Source organism: Saccopteryx leptura, chromosome 2, assembly GCF_036850995.1.
Source record: "Saccopteryx leptura isolate mSacLep1 chromosome 2, mSacLep1_pri_phased_curated, whole genome shotgun sequence".
Classification (NCBI taxonomy): Eukaryota; Metazoa; Chordata; class Mammalia; order Chiroptera; family Emballonuridae; genus Saccopteryx; species Saccopteryx leptura.
This window is the reverse complement of record NC_089504.1, coordinates 159451701-159464281: the sequence shown is the minus strand read 5'-3', so window position 1 is coordinate 159464281 and position 12581 is coordinate 159451701. Positions and strand designations below refer to the sequence as shown.

The 12581-nt window shown below is 45.5% G+C and overlaps 1 pseudogene; it reads left to right on the top strand.

Annotated features, from left to right (window-relative positions):
• The first annotated feature begins 7538 nt into the window (after window positions 1-7538).
• LOC136391635 (frizzled-5-like) lies at window positions 7539-9524 on the top strand (annotated as a pseudogene).
• The last annotated feature ends 3057 nt before the right edge of the window (window positions 9525-12581 follow it).

The window sequence follows — 12581 nt, the reverse complement described above, 5'->3', positions numbered from 1 at the left end:
TTTGGTGTTTAGAATGCATCTTAAAAATAATTTAATGTTTTCTAGTTTGTTGGATAATAAATTATGACTCAAGGAGAAAATTTTGATTTCTATCCTTTTCAATGACTAAGTAACTTCAAGCAAGTCATTACAGTGTCAGTTTTATCTGTTGTGAGGATTAAATGAGCTAACATAAACAAATTATTTAACACCATGCCTAACACCTGTTAATCACCATATTTTAAACTGTCTTTAAATATATGTAAAAAAACCCAAAAATTGAAATGATACAAAAAACTATACAATGAAAAATGTCTCTTTTGACGAAGTTTTATGCTGTTATTACTAATCAAGCAAAAATAACATTTTGCTATTGATTAAGCAGAGAGAGGTTTACAAACCAGTAGATAACATTGTTTGAGTCAGAACCATGTGAAATAACACAAGTATTCTGCATAAATTCCAGCGGGAGTGATTAACATTCTCCAACTTCAAATAATTTTTATTATTAGCCAATGCTTGTCCACCCCCAATAATATATGCGTTGCATAAAGGACACAGAATCAGATAGCCCTCCCCTGGCATGTTCACAGTCTGCACATACTTTTCACTGAGTTTTCCCCTTTCTTTTTAACTGCTATTTCATAGCTTTTCAACCCCCACTACTTTCAACCCTGGGAAGTTTGCTGACCCAAAGTGCCAAGTATTTCCAAAAAAACCAAAAGATAAAATATGGACACCTGTAGAATTCCAGGGAATAAAAGACTTAATGTACATGTAAACCATATTTATCAGTAGTTTTAATGTTTGTGATGCTATTGATATTTATTCCTTTTAACTCTGAGGCTGAGGTTAATACACATATTCTTCATTATTTCTCACTGTACAGCCAGTAGCCACAGCCACCATCACAGCCACTTGGCCCATGCAGGTTTAGGTTTGAATTTATTATAATTTGGATAGATCATAAAGAAAACAGTGGAGCCAAAAACTGGTGAGCCATTTTCCTTTATTCCTGCTCACAACCTGCGGGTGAGAAAATACACACGGGGGCGGGGGGGGGGGGGCACTTTCCATTCAGGACTTCCAAGGCCACTGACTTTTTCCAGTCTTTTCCTAGAATCAAAAGTCCCTCACCAGACTTATTTGCCTCTGTTCCCTATCTCCTTCTCCTGCACAAACTGGCTTCTCCTTCAGCATTCTGCCAGTTTGGCTGGCTCCTCTCCGCCATGTGGCCACTCTGCCCTGCTACAACATGAGGTCCTCCTCTCAGCTTAGAAGAATGTGGTCTCATCTCCCCAAAATGGCCTCCTAGCTCCTCCTTAACTTTTTGAGGGGGCAAAAGCCCTCTCCCAACACATATTAGCATAACCAAGCCCCTTCCCGGGCATAAAAGGCAATTAGCTGTAAACCTGAGAGCAGTGGCCATCTTTAACAGAGTGAGCACAAAATAACTTAACTGCAGGACACTCACAAAGCCTTGTTGGTAAGAGAGAGGGAGAGGGTTAGTCTGCCATTTTTAGCCTCTTAATCTGTACAAAACAGAATTCAGGGGACAAGAATAATAACCGCAGCCTATCTCTCCCCTTTAGTCCAGTCCTGAATCCTTCAATTTCCCTGGCCCTCCAACCTTTTTTCACCTCCTTCCCAGAAGGAAGAGGTGGGGGAGTGGGAAACAATTCAGACCCTCTTTCTAAGCATGTGAATAAATCTCAAGTACGCTAAACACCTCAGTGTTCCAACCTAATTAGAACACTGTAGAAAGAGACGTTTTTAAGACATTTAAAACTTGCAGCATAAAAACCTATCTGAGAGCGCCATTGTGTGCTCCAGAGTTGGGGCGTCCAGCAGGCCTTCCGTAGGCAGTGGCCACTCCGTCTTCCCTGACCTCCGCGGCTGGCAGGTGCAGCTATGCTGCCTGCAGTCCCCAGGGGTCCCAGCGCCCTGCCCATTAAAGAGCCTGGAGCCAGCGTTGCTTCTCTCTCTACTGGGAACTGCCTAGGATTTTAAAGGATTAACATCTCTTGAGTCTTGCAAAGATGGAAAAAATCACTTGCCACAACCATAAGATTTTGCTATGAAATGTAAAAAAAAAAAGGTTGAAGCCTTGGAGATACCTATGTACATGGGAGCATGCTTAAAATTGTTGATGCTGCCTGACCAGGTGGTGGCGCAGTGGATAGAGCATCGGACTGGGATGTGGAAGACCCAGGTTCGAGACCCCGAGGTCCCCAGCTTGAGCGCGGGCTCATCTGGTTTGAGCAAAAGCCCACCAGCTTGGACCCAAGGTCACTGGCCCCAGCAAGGGGTTACTTGGTCTGCTGAAGGCCCGCGGTCAAGGCACATATGAGAAAGCAATCAATGAACAACTAAGGTGTTGCAACACGCAACGAAAAACTAATAATTGATGCTTCTCATCTCTCTCCGTTTCTGTCTGTCTGTCCCTGTCTATCCCTCTCTCTGACTCACTGTCTCTGTAAAATAAATAAATAAATAAATAAAATTAAAAAAATTGTTGATTCTGCAGCCCAACTACCTGGGTTCGAAATCAGATTTGCCATTTGAGCGCCTATATGTGTTAGGCACTCAGAATACCGCAGGGAACAAGATGATCTAGGTTGAGTTTTTCTCGAGGATTTATCATTAGCTTGGATACCTTGGTTAAGTTCCTAAACCTTTGTTTCTTCTCTGTACGAAATACCTGCATTATAGAATTGTTGCAAGGATCTGAGATCTTGTATTAAGGTGTGCACGATTAACGCGCTGTCTGTCATACAGTAGAGGATCAGTAAGCATTTGCTTTTCTCTCTACCTAAGCTCACGTGATGTGACACAGCACAGAGAAGAGACAGGTAGCACTGTTAAGAATGATTCTTGAAGCAGTTCTTTTAAACAAATGCTGGACTCTGTAAGAATGTTTAGCTGCAGAGGGAAGATCTGATAGGGACCCTAGGAGCAAAAGTTCATAAGCTAAAACATTACAGGAAACTGAGCCCAATACCCATGGGCAACATCAGGAAACTCCTTGAAACCAGTACATAGGGTTTTCCATCCCTCGTCTCAAGAAGGCTTGATTAGCATTCACCCTGCCCTCATCGCTTCCCGGCCCACGATTGGTGGGAGTTGCTCGGGGGTGGCTCAGGGCGGGACCGGAGGGCACCGGGAGGCTAAGCTCTAGAGCGGTGTTTCCCAACGCGGGGCCCACGCCCCACAGGGGGGCAATTCGATAGTTAAGGGGGGCAATTTGAAAATGGACTCGACACGACTTGAACTCTTTCGCCCCGGGCCATTTAAATGCAATGCTAGATATCGGTGCCAAATTTAACAAAAAATGCAATTCTTAAATAATTGCGGTAAATAATTATTAAGTATAATTTCACTTGACGAGACCAAAATATCAACTGGGTGATTGGCGTCGTCAAGTAAACTTCGTCCTGGGTTCACCGCGAAGCGTGCCGTCTGCTGCGGGGAACCCCGGACATTTTAAAAACTCGCTAAACAACGCAGTTATTCTCACCTAATTGGCCCATCGCAACTTCTGTAGTGTTTCACATCATTCAGTTGGTGTTAATTTGAAATAAGTGTCAATCAAAACTTTTGTAAAAGCTCGTTGATTTAATAAATATACATATATATATTGTATAGATATAATTGGTAAGTATTTGATTTTATTTTTATCAATATTAAACTCTTTATTAAGTACTTCTTGCATCGGGGCTAGAAAGCACTAATATTTTATAAATATTATTGGGGCTATAATAGTGCATGCACGACAATTTTAATTTTAGAAGCATAACTTTCCAGAAAATTTTGTCAAGTGGAAAAAATAGATACCTTTTTTTTTAATCTTTTTTTTTTTTTTTGAAGCTGGAAATGGGGAGAGACAGTCAGACAGACTCCCGCATGCGCCCGACCGGGATTCACCCGGCACGCCCACCAGGGGCAACGCTCTGCCCACCAGGGGGCGATGCTCTGCCACGACCAGAGCCACTCCAGTGCCTGGGGCAGAGGCCAAGGAGCCATCCCCAGCGCCCGGGCCATCTTTGCTCCAATGGAGCCTTGGCTGCGGGAGGGGAAGAGAGAGACAGAGAGGAAAGAGGTGGGGTGGAGAAGCAAATGGGCGCTTCTCCTATGTGCCCTGGCCGGGAATCGAACCCGGGTCCCCCGCACACCAGGTCGACGCTCTACCGCTGAGCCAACTGGCCAGGGCCTATAGATACCTTTTGATTTGCGGTGGTAGTGTAGTAAATGTGTTATATACATTTAAATAAATATGAATTTTTAGTATACATTTACTCTATGTCACATTGAATATATTTTAACACATATTTTAATATTAGTTTTTAATTGATCTTATTTTTATTTCTTATAGCCCATAGTAAAATGAGTGGTGCAAGCAAGAAAAAAACTCGTCAATATTCGGAGGAATATTTAAAATTTGGGTTCATACCCGCTGTTCACGATGAGCGGATTCCTTTTTGTCTTTTATGCCAGCAATGCTTGACCAACGAATCAATGAAACAAGGTCATCTTGAGGCGCATTTGAAGGCGAAACATAGTGCTCATATTAATTCAGATTTGAGTTACTTTAAAACTTTAAAGAAAAATTTTGAAAAAAGAACAACATTAAAGTCTCTATTTACTGCTCATACTTCAACTAATAATCCTGTTCTTGAGGCTAATTATCAAATTTCTTTATTCATCGCTAAAACTGGAGAAAATCACACTATAGGAGAGAATTTAATAAAACTGTCAATATCAGCATTTCTTAAAACGGTTCTTGAAAAAGATGACAAAGATGTAAAAGCTATGCCACTCAGTAACAATTCTGTTAGCAGAAGAATAGACGAAATGAGTGAGGATATTGAAAAACAACTTACTGAAAAGCTGAAAACAAGAAAATTCTCCTTGCAAATGGATGAATCAACTTTGAGAGACAGTGAGGCCGTATTGATAACTTATGTAAGATATATTGATAAAGGACATTTTGCTGAAGAAATGTTGTTCTGTAAAAGATTAGAAAGCACCACTATCTCCAAAGATATATATAATAAGCTAAAAAACTACTTAGATGTCAATGATATACCAATGAAAAATATAACATCTTGTGCTGCAGATGGTGCTCCCAATATGATGGGCAAGAAAAATGGCTGCTTAAAATTGATGAAAGATGCGAATCCAGAAATGATTCTTGTGCATTGTGTTATTCATAGGGAAAACTTGGTAGCTAAAAACATCTCGCCTGTTCTGAATGAAGTATTACATACAGTAATAAAGTGTGTTAATGCTATTAAAGCTAGTGCCAAATGTGAGCGTCTTTTCAAGCTATTTTGTGAAGAACAAAATGAAGACTATGTGAGACTTTTACTTCATACTGAAGTAAGATGGCTATCTAAAGGAAACTGAAAAGATTTATGGAACTATTTGATACTCTTAGTGATTTTTTAAGCGACAAACCTGAAATGAAGTATCTGTTAACAATAGATGGTAAAGCATTTGTGAGTAATTTAGCCGATATCTTTGAAAAACTAAATATATTAAATAAGCAACTTCAAGGAACAAATAAAACTCTTGACGATGCAAAAGCAAAGATATTTGGTTTCATTACCAATATTGAGTTATGTCAGAAACATATTAACAACAAAAACTTTAAACAGTTTCATTGGCTCCAAAAATGTGAAGTAACTGATATTGCTTTACTTGTTATTGTCAATCATTTGAATATTCTATCGGCTGATTTAAAAGAAAGATTTTCTGATTTAAAACAAATTGATTTCCCAACATGGATGATGCAGCCAATGTTAGTGGATTTATCTGATATATTAAATATGCAGTATCAAGAAGAACTCGCAGAATTGCAAAATGATGAGTCAGTTAAAGCTTTATTTAATATCAAAGTAGTGATGGCATGGCTTTGTGAGGAAACAGAAATCAAATACCCAAATTCAACCAAATGTTCAAGAAAACTATTGCTACCGTTTCCATCTTCATTTTTAGCGAATGTGGATTTAGTGCTGTAAATGATTTACTGGTAAAAAAAAGAAATCGGCTGGATATAACACAACGTGGAGACTTGAGACTAAAGCTAACCAAATTGGAACCTAATATAAAATCTCTGTGCAGCAAGGATCACACTAAATTAAAATAATAAATTAATATAGAAAAATCTGTATTAAAATTATTTGGAATTTAAATTTGTTTTTCATTATATGTTTTGAAATTTTACTTACTGTGTTTTGTTAACAATTTCATAGTGATTTCTTCCTAGAACCTATCATTTATGTTTATTAAGTGAACAAATCAATTTTTTAATGTTAAAAATTATGTATGTTACATGGGGGGGACATAAAAATTTGAGAAAGGTTAAGGTGGGGCATGGCACAAAAAAGGTTGGGAAACACTGCTCTAGAGGCAGTGAGCTGGGACGCTCGGAGAGCCAGCCGGCAGCCTACCGCCGAGCCTCAGTTCGAGGGGGCGGGCATTAAAAACCGGTGCCAGGGGGGAGCTGGAGAGGATAGTCGACTTGCAGCCTTGACTCCGCCGCCGCTGCAGCCGCCTTTGCCGCCCCGCACTGTTTAGCGCCAACCGGAGGTAGGCTAAAAGGTGCTAGTACTGGGGGAGGAGCCGAGTCAGGCGTCTCCTGAGCGCTGCCACCGCCCCCAGGAGTTGACTGGAGCAAGGAGACCCCTACAGGGGAGTATGCGAGCGGCTGCCGGGACATGGTGACAGGCGCGTACCGTGCAGTCCCGGCGAGGCCAGCGCCGCCTGTTCGTGGTGCTGTGAGGAGCGCAGTTTCCCGGTCACCACACCACCTTCCTCTCGCCTAGATGCTGCAGGCGCGTTCGCCCTACAAGCGGCTTCAGGACCCCGGAGGAACGCAAGGCATGCCTCTGCCTTGCCCGCATTATGCGAGGGGCCCTGGAGGAGGAGAGGGTGAGTGACCGGCCTGTGGCGATGGCGTTCAGACCCTCTCTCTGAGACTTCGCCTCCACCTGCTGCCATGTGCCGCCTCCTCGGATACCCAGTCTATCGCCAAATTTTCCAGCTGCCAGCTTGGCTCTGAGTCGCGTTTCTGAGTGGAGTGTCCCAGGGATGGAGAACCCTAGGCTAGCTGCAGAATATCTTCTCTCCGGATCCGCGGAGGTCCTTCCCTGCTCCCCGTTCCCCCTGGTCCTTCGGACTGTTCTGGAGGGGGCTGATCGGTTTGACCCCGCGGTCCAGCCTGGAGGGCCCAGTGGAAAGGGAGGCGGGGTGGGGCGGGGTGTCAGCAGATGGTTTCAAGAGGTGGAGGGGAGAGAAGAGAATGGAGAGCTTAATCTAGAGGTTTAGAGACCGCTTGCAGGGACTGAGACGTTGACTCCCCTCTAACTGGGAGTAGTTGTAATTTTTCTTAATTTTTTAAAGAATACTTTCCCTAGAATCGGAGCCCTAACTCAGTGGCATAGCGAACATAACTGGCGCCCGGGGCACGACACTTTATTGGCTCCCTCCACCCCTTCTATGTTTCTTGTTTGTCCTGGAGACCATTTGGCGCCTCTCTGCAAGTGGTGCCCGGGGCATGATAGACCCCCTTGCCGCCATCCCCCCGCCCCCCTATGCTACTGCCCTAACTGCCCCTCCACAACTCTATCCAGCGAAGAGCTAAGGGCGGAGGGAGGCAGCGCCTTCCTGAAACAGTTTATCTTGGGGCGGATTTCTTGAAGAGAAGAAGAGCCAACAGGTTGCTAGGCCCGGTGGCGCACACAAGTCGAGTCGGCGGGGAGGGCAGCCCTGGTCCAGGTTTCTCCTGTCTGCTAAGGGCCGGTGCGCGGGCTATGCGAGGCGAGAGGAGGGAGGGGTTATGGCTCTGCCTGACTCTTCTGCGCTGCTGCTGCTGCTGCTGCTCCTGGCGCAGCTGGCAGGCCGGGCAGTGGCCGCCTCCAAGGCCCCGGGATGCCAGGCGATCACCGTACCAATGTGCCGGAGCATAGGCTACAACCTGACGCACGTGCCCCAACAGTTCAACCACAGCACGCAGGACGAGGCGGGCCTGGAGTTGCACCAGTTCTGGCCGCTGGTGGAGATCCACTGCTCTCCGGACCTGCTCTTGTTCCTGTGCTCCATGTACACGCCCATCTGCTTACCCGACTATCACAAGCCTCTGCTGCCCTGCCGCTCCGTGCACCCGCCGAGGCCGGCTGCTCTGTACTCATGCTGCAGTACAACTTAGCCTGGCCGGAGTGCATGAAATGCAACCGCTTCCCTGTGCTGGGGACGCCGAGGTCCTCTGCATGGATTACAACTGCAGCAAGACCACCAGGGTGCCCCCTAGACTCTTCCCGGTCAGGCCCGCCAGGGGCGCCGTCCTGGGAAGGTTCGGGAGCCGCTGGGGCCCCATCGGTGTGCAAGCGCCGCAAGCCATTGGTGCCCATCCTGAAGTAGCTTCACCTGCTCTACAACAAGGTACAGACGGGCCAGGTACCCAACTGCGCGGTGCCCTGCTACCAGTCCTCCTTCAGCCTGGATGAGCACATGTTCGCCACCTTATGGTCGGCCTGTGGTCAGTGCCGTGCTTTATCTCCACCTCCACCACGGTGGCCACCTTTCTGATAGATATGTGGAACGCTTCCATTACTCTGAGTGCCCATCATCTTCCTGTCAGCTTGCTACTTGTGCGTCTTTGGGCTTCCTGGTACATTTGGGTGTGAGCACAACAGCCACATTCACTATGAGAGGAAGGGCCCTCTGCTGCAGACTGTCTTCCTGCTGGTGTACTTCCGCCTACTTCCGCATAGCCAGTTCCATCTGGTGGGTCATCCTGTCGCTCACCTGGTTCTTTGCAGTTGGCATGAAGTGGGGCAATGAGGCCATCGTGGGCTATACACAGTACTCCCATCTGGCTCATCCCCAGCATCAAGTGGCACTGAGCTCCATGGATGGGGATCCAGTGGCTGGCATATGCTACATGGGCAACCAGAACCTGAATTCACTGCCTGGCTTTATGCTGGGCCCTCTGGTGCTCTACCTGCTCATGGGCACGCTTTTCCTCCTGGCAGGTTTCATGTTGCTTTTTTGCATCTGTAGAGTCATCAAGCAGGGTGCCACCAAGACGGACCAGCTGGAGAAGCTCATGATCCAAATTGGCATCTTCATGCTGCTCTACACAGTGCCAGCCAGCATTGTTATGGCCTGCTACCTGAGCAGCACTATTGTGAGAACTGAAAGGCTGCGCTCACCTGCGTGTGCCCAGGCCAAGACTCCAGCCAGCCACGCACCAAGCTGGAGTACTGGGAGCTCATGCTCAAGTACTTCATGTGCCTCCTAGTGGGTATCATGTCTGGGCATCTGGATTTGGTCCAGCAAGACTGTGGAGTTGTGGCAGCGATTCACCAGCTGCTATTGCTGTCGCTGGCAACAGAGCCACAAGAACGGCGGCACCATGGCCACTTGGGACTATGCCAAGGCAAGCGCAGTGCTCATAGACAGGACTGGGCCACCAGGCCACGGCAGCTGCCTGCCACAAGTAGGTGTCCCTGTCGCACATGTGTAGCAGGCCACAGCCCTGAGTGAGGGAAGGGGGTTGTTTTGTTTGGTAGCTTTGCAATGTTACTTCTGTTTACATTTTTGATGCTGATGACCTCTCCTGGGGCAAATTGGAGAGAGGGGGAAAGGGCTCTTTCAAGGGAATAGCTGTCCCAAAACTTCTCAAAGGGGCTCAGCTCATGTACATTTTATTTTGTGTTTCTTATTGCCTTCTTTAAGGGAAACTGTTTTTTTTGTTTGTTTGTTTTTAATAAATAAATTTTTATTTAAATGGGGTGACATCAATAAATCAGGGTACATATATTCAAAGAAAACATTTCCAGGTTACCTTGTCATTTAGTTCTGTTGCATACCCATCACCCAAAGAGAGATCGTCCTCCATCACCCTCTATCCAGTTTTCTTTGTACCCCTCCCCCTCCCCCCCTCTTTACCTACCCCCACCCCCCGTAACCACCACACTCCTGTCCATGTCTCTTAGTATCACTTTTATGTCACACCAATGTATAGAATCCTGCAGTTCTTGTTTTTTTCTGATTCGCTTATTTCACTCCACATAATGTTATCAAGATTCCACCAATCTGCTGTAAGTGATCTGATGTCATCATTTCTTCTAGCTGACTAGTATACCATGGTGTATATGTGCCCCATCTTCTTTATTCAGCCTTCTTTTTTTTTTTTTTTTTTTTTTTACAGTGATTAAAAGCCTTTAAGCAAACTCTTGGCCAATACAGCAAGAATCCATAAAAGAGTAGTGTCCTTAACATGTTCACCATGTCCAAGTTGGCCCCATCACCATGCCAAATCCCTGAAAAATGCAACCCAACCACAGTTCAGTCTGTTAGAATCTGTCACAGGGAGAAGGAGTCCAGGAAAAGTCCACATCCAGGAAAAGTCCACATGGCACCGGAATTGTCACCATTCTATACTTTGCAGCTCATGTCCAAGTCCCAGTGACCGCTGCTTCTAGCTGGTAATGATTCAGGTAGACTGGAGAAGCCATTTGCAGCATGCATGGATATGGAGCTTCTGTTATCCTCTGCCTGGAGAGATGAGACCAGGTAGCTTTTCCCTGGAGCTCTGCGACTGTGGCATGGTCAAGAGAACCTTGGGATACACTAAGCTGGGTGGCAAAGGTAGATTCATAATAGAAGTTGGCAAAAGGGGGAAAGAGAGATCTAAATTAGAAGTAGGTCCCAGCCTGAAATATGAGTGAGGCATTGAGATAGGAGGGATAAAGGAAACACTATATATTAAACAAAGCAGCAGAAAATAGGACTATCAACACCCACAACAGAGATTTTTGAGGGAAGAATAAAAAACCTGACTATTCAGGCAAAACATAGTTAAGTGGCCCTTGTGCGAATGAGATCAGTTTACCTGCTTCTTGGAAGAAATACCCTAGGCTCGTCCACAGTGTTGTAGATGCGGCTGATGGCCCTGGGCACCTTCAGCCTTCAGCGGCAAACCCCAGCATTCTGGGCAAGGTTAGGTCATAGGTGGCTGGAGCAGGGCTGGAAGAGACTGAACCCTCCCTTAGAGGAGTGAGGGGGAAGCCTACCTTCCAGTTTCCCTGTTTCCTCACAGTAGAGGCATGTAAGCCTGGCAGGCTTTAGCTCAATGACCTTCCTCTCCACTATTGAAGCAGGACCCAGATGGCATCCTATGAGACTCCTTTGGGTCGTTGGAGCCTTTAAGGGTGTATCCTAAAAGCTGGTAGTTCCCCTGATCTCTATTGGGCTTTTTCTGCCTCTAGGTATCTTAAAAGCCATGCTCAGAAGATCTCGCTGAGGGGTTTGAGGATCCCCATCTGCCTATATAAATCTTTTCCATATATCTGAAGCTATTTGGAAAAAGACAAAACAGTGTTATTACTCTCCACCCCTCCCCTCTCCTTCCTCTCCGTCTCTCTCCTCCCCTCCCACAGCCAAGGCTCCACCGGAGCAAAGCCACCCCAGGCCCTAAGGATGGCCCCATGGCCTCTGCCTCAGTTGTTAGAATGGCTCTGGTTGCAACAGAGCAACCCCCCAGATGGGCAGAGCATTCGCCCCCGGTAGGCATGCCAGGTGGATCCGGTCAGGTGCATGCGGGAGTCTGTCTGACTGCCTCCCCATTTCCATCTTCAGAAAAATACAAAAAATAAATAAATAAAAGAAAAAATACAGCAAAAAAAGGGGGGGGCATTCCTTTGTGTTAAAGCTCCAGGGAGCATGGAGTGAGCTTGAGTATGTCCTATGAAACATGGAGCTCTATGTTGACATATAAGTCTTTGAAGAAGGAGTAACTGCTGAAATAGTTCATCAGCATTTGTCCCTAAGACAGCAGTCTTTATAGTGGAAACACCATAAGTAAATATTTGCTGTCTGTCTATGGATTAAAGGGGAATATGACGAATGCTGAAAAGCCATGATCTTTGTACCTCTCCCCTCCCCCAACCCCCTCCCTCTCCTCCCCCCACCCTGTAACCCCAACCCTGTTGTCCATGTCTTTGAGTCTCATCTTTATGTCCCACCTATGTATGGAATCATATAGTTCTTAGTTTTTTCTGATTTACTTCTTTCGCTCAGTATAATGTTATCAAGGCCCATCCATGTTGTTGTAAAAGATCCTATGTCATCATTTCTTATGGCTGAGCAGTATTCCATAGTATATATATACCAAAGCTTTTTAATCCACTCGTCCTCTGACGAACACTTGGGCTGTTTCCAGATCTTTGCTATTGTGAACAATGCTGCCATAAACATGGGGGTGCATTTCTTCTTTTCAAACAGTGCTATGGTGTTCTTGGGGTAAATTCCTAACAGTGGTATAGCTGGGTCAAAAGGCAGTTCGATTTTTAATTTCTTAAGGAATCTCCATACTGTTTTCCACAGTGGCTGCACCAGTCTGCATTCCCACCAGCAGTGCAGGAGGGTTCCCTTTTCTCCACATCCTCACCAGCACTTATTCTGTGCTGTGTTATTGATAAGCGCCATTCTGACTGGTGTGAGATGATATCTCATTGTGGTTTTAATTTGCATTTCTCTAATCATTAGTGATGTTGAACATTTTTTCTTTTTTTTTTCCTGTTTTTTATTTTTTA